The sequence below is a fragment of the Frankliniella occidentalis genome, unplaced genomic scaffold, assembly GCF_000697945.3.
Source record: "Frankliniella occidentalis isolate FOCC.00 unplaced genomic scaffold, Focc_3.1 Scaffold4, whole genome shotgun sequence".
NCBI lineage: Eukaryota > Metazoa > Arthropoda > Insecta > Thysanoptera > Thripidae > Frankliniella > Frankliniella occidentalis.
In genome coordinates this window covers 673,675-677,253 of record NW_026267134.1, presented here as the reverse complement: position 1 = coordinate 677,253, position 3,579 = coordinate 673,675, and the positions used below count along the sequence as shown (strand labels likewise).

Here is a 3,579-nt window from a genome sequence, read left to right as displayed (position 1 = left end):
AGAGAGAGAGAGAGAGAGAGAGAGAGAGAGAGAGAGATGGGGGAGAGTATGGCGTCCCGCAGAGTAAGGTGTGTGTTTGTGTGTGTCTGTATAGCCCCACCATCATCACCATATAGTCACCATCCGGGAAGTGCAAGCGGCGATTTTGATACGGAGTCTCTGCGTAGCAAACGTTATACATAGTAGCGGCGCGCGGACACGGACACGCAAACGCACGCACACACACGCACGCGCGCGCACACACACACACACACAGCGGCTCTCGCGGTCGCTCCCGGGCGGCCCTATGGCCCCGGATGCACATGTGTGGGGCTTATAGGCCCGCGTTGCTCTGCCCCGCGCGCCAGACGCCCCGCCGCCGTATTTTTGGTATGTCTAAACTTGGCTTTGCCCGGCGCCCCGCCCCGCCCCATCGTGCCCCGCCGCGCCCCACCGCGCCCCACCGCGCCCGTCTCGGTGCCTGCACCTGACAGGGGAAGGCGCCGGGTGCATTGCACCGCCCCGCCCCGCCCGGACGCCGGAAACGCAATAGGACCAGAGCGGAGCAGCGCATGTCTGAGCAATACGCTCCGGCATCCCGACATCGCCGTAGTCCTGCTGGAGGGCGGCGGGAGGAGCAGCCGCCCGGCGCTTCACTTGCTTTTGTGAGCGGCCCTGTTTAATTTGTACGTCGCACCCGCTCCGTTCAGTTTCTAAATGCCTTGCTTGTGGGAGGAGGAGGAGGTTGGAGGATGAAGGATGGGGTGAGAGTTGTGATGAGGTGGTCCTTCCCCCTCGGACACCCTTGGGCTGATTGTCCACACAAAATATGACCTCCCTCTCTCTCCTCCCCGCCCCGCCCCCCGCAGGCAGCGCGCGCGCGCCGTACGAGCACTGAGCCAGCTGCCCTCCTATCCTCAAATTGTGGGTGTAGTAGCCTTTCTTTTCCTCACGGCCGAGATGATCGTGTGATGTCCGTGTGCCCCGGGTGTGCCCCCCTCCCCGGCCGCCACGTCAATGTTGATTGAGTCTGCTCCGAGTTCCTCATAACTCTTGACTCCGGGCCGCCCTCTCCTCCCCCTCGAGTCCCTTGTGCTGGCCGGCGGGGCGGGGCGGCCCTAAGCCGCATCCCGCGCGCAGCCCCGCACGGGGCCTAGAGTGGCCCCGCCGGCCGCGCCCGTGAGCGACCCTGCTGTGGTGCTCTCGCGCTCTGTGAGCGAGATTTCGATGACCCGCCGCAGATTTACCGGAAGGTCACGAATTGAGAAATCACGATGAGTATGTATATAAGAGCTCTGCCCCCCCCCCCTTCCAACCTCCTCCCCTTCGGAACAGTTCTGCTCATTGCGGCGGGAGGCGGTGGGAACGACGTGAAGAGCATGGAGCTGGAGAGGCCTTTGCGCGGAGATATCTCCCGCACATTGGGGTCATGCACACAATAATTGTAAAGTAGGCGACTGTGGATTTAGCGGCGATGATATGCCCGGTGCTCAAAGTCGCAATAACGGACTACATCAATCATTCGACATATTTTCGAAGTCACGTCGTCACACATTAGAAGTCACACTTCTCCTGCAATAACTACCCAGAAAACCGTCAATTTCGGTAAAAGAATTTTTGTTGACTTTCAGCAAAACTTTCGTGCCAGAAAATTTTCGTTCAGATGACGAAAAATGCATGCACTTTAAGAAAGACGGAAGTTTTGTCAAATTAAACAAATTTTGTTTGAGCTGAAGAAAATCTGTCTTCGTTTCAACGAAAACTTTGTAGAAGTCGTGATTTCCATTCCAACAAAGAAGCGGTTTCCTGAGCGTGGACCGCGAATCTCTGGAATGTTTGATAGTCTCGAGGCCTGCTGCCTCTAACGTCAGTGTCGGCGTGCTCCGGCGTCCTCTGTACTCACGCTCTGTGCTCGTGCAAGTGTAGTGCTCGCACCCGCGTGCACGTTTGGGCAGCTGGCTGAGGCTCGCTGACGGGACGGGGCGGACGGGACGAGCCTTCACATGAATTTCCGAGACTCATCTCCGCCGCGTCGAACGGCGCTATTTAATTTGCAGACACGCCTCGCGCGCCGCTCTGAATCATTCCGCGACTACACCGCCAGAAACGCGCCGGCGTCGTTGCGCCGTTGCGCAATGTGTATGAGCGCATGTATAACAACAGGTGTTTTATGTGTTAATCGGAGCGTGACAGTGTGTCACGTTTTTGACCCGAAGCAGCGCGGCGGCGGCGGGGCTTACAGCACACCCTGTCTTTTGTTAATTAGAGGGGAGAGGGGGGAAAGAGGAGGAGGCAAGAGCATTATTGAGAGAAAGGGGGGTGGTTGGAGGAGGCAGTATGGTGCTTGGAAAGGCGAAGGCCTGCGGGCCATTTTTATCGTGCGCGCTTACGAGGGACGTCCCACTGCCACGTGGCCTAATTTGTGGGTGTGAGATGACCACTCGAAAGTCGGACACTTGTGTGGCGTATACTTTATATATAAATGCTCTCTCGCTTCGTGCCCCATTTGCCCGCGCAGCCTGCTTCTCGACCCGAGAAATGCGCACCCCGACCTCGCGTCGTCGACTCCCGCTCGCGCCGAATCAGCTGCAGGTGTATTGTCGAGATTATGGCGTTAAATCTTCCTAATTTCAACCTTTACGAGCAGGGTGACAGTACTGTTGCGACGCGTCCAAAAACTCCCCCGTGTTTCACGTCGCATCCTCATCATCGGTATTGCATCCATCCTGACTCACTGCCGCCTCGGTCCGGCTCGGCGCGGAGCCCTTGGCCCTCCTCCGCTTTGATAGGTTCATCCAATGAGCGAGCATTGAGAGTCTTTGGGAGTGGGAGGGAGGGGGGAGCGGCGGGGCTAAAGAGGCGTCGAAGCCCTCGTGATTGACAAAGGACGAGGTGACCCTGTGGGGCGCCCCACCATGGTGCACGGGGGCGAAGGGCACAAGCAGAGAAAGTTAGTGGAATCCCAATCCCGATGCGGTGTCATCCCCGTGAATGCCCCCCGTGAGCGCCCCCAGCACCATTAATTGCATCGTAATTGGACAATCGACGCCCCCCCCCCTTCCGCTTCTCCCCCGAGCTGCCCGCCTCGAGGAAATAAAAATGACTTGTCAACTTTGACACGTCACGTCTCGCGCGTCCCCGGCGACGACGGAACCAACCGCGACACCGTGATGTCGGTTGCGTCAGTAACGTGTGTCCGGCGTGTGCGGCTCCAAACTACTATACTTATTGCTAATGATGGAATGATGGCCGTCTGTGAAAGACTTTCGCCAAGTTTCTATAAAGAGGAGCTGCTGAGGATCAGGCCGTTTGAGCCTTTTTTATTGTCAAACTCAATATAAAAGAGGAGGTTGTAAAAGCAGTAAAAGCCCCCCGTCCACTGTCTGTTCTGACTGATGCTCGTACCGCACGCCACACACGCAGGTGGGTTGCCTACTCGCACGGCGCCCTGGCCTGAGACGGTAGGCAATGTTTGAATGACACCCGGCACACGTCTGTTTGTAGGCATGACACGCGACTTCAAAAAGTGCGCATAGTTTTAAGGTTTTTACAGTTTTAAATCGCTGCTTTTCACGCTTCGCCCAGACTTAGACCCGGATG

At 57.3% G+C, this 3,579-nt stretch overlaps 2 protein-coding genes across 2 annotated transcripts in view; both read left to right on the top strand.

The window, feature by feature from the left end:
* LOC113203643 (nascent polypeptide-associated complex subunit alpha, muscle-specific form-like) overlaps positions 1–3,579 on the top strand; it is a 98,337-nt gene that overhangs the window by 80,111 nt on the left and 14,647 nt on the right. The gene's annotated exons all lie outside the window — the stretch shown is intronic.
* The window catches only part of LOC113203644 (pro-interleukin-16), a gene marked incomplete in the record, with an annotated part of 12,397 nt that overhangs the window by 5,160 nt on the left and 3,658 nt on the right, over positions 1–3,579 (top strand).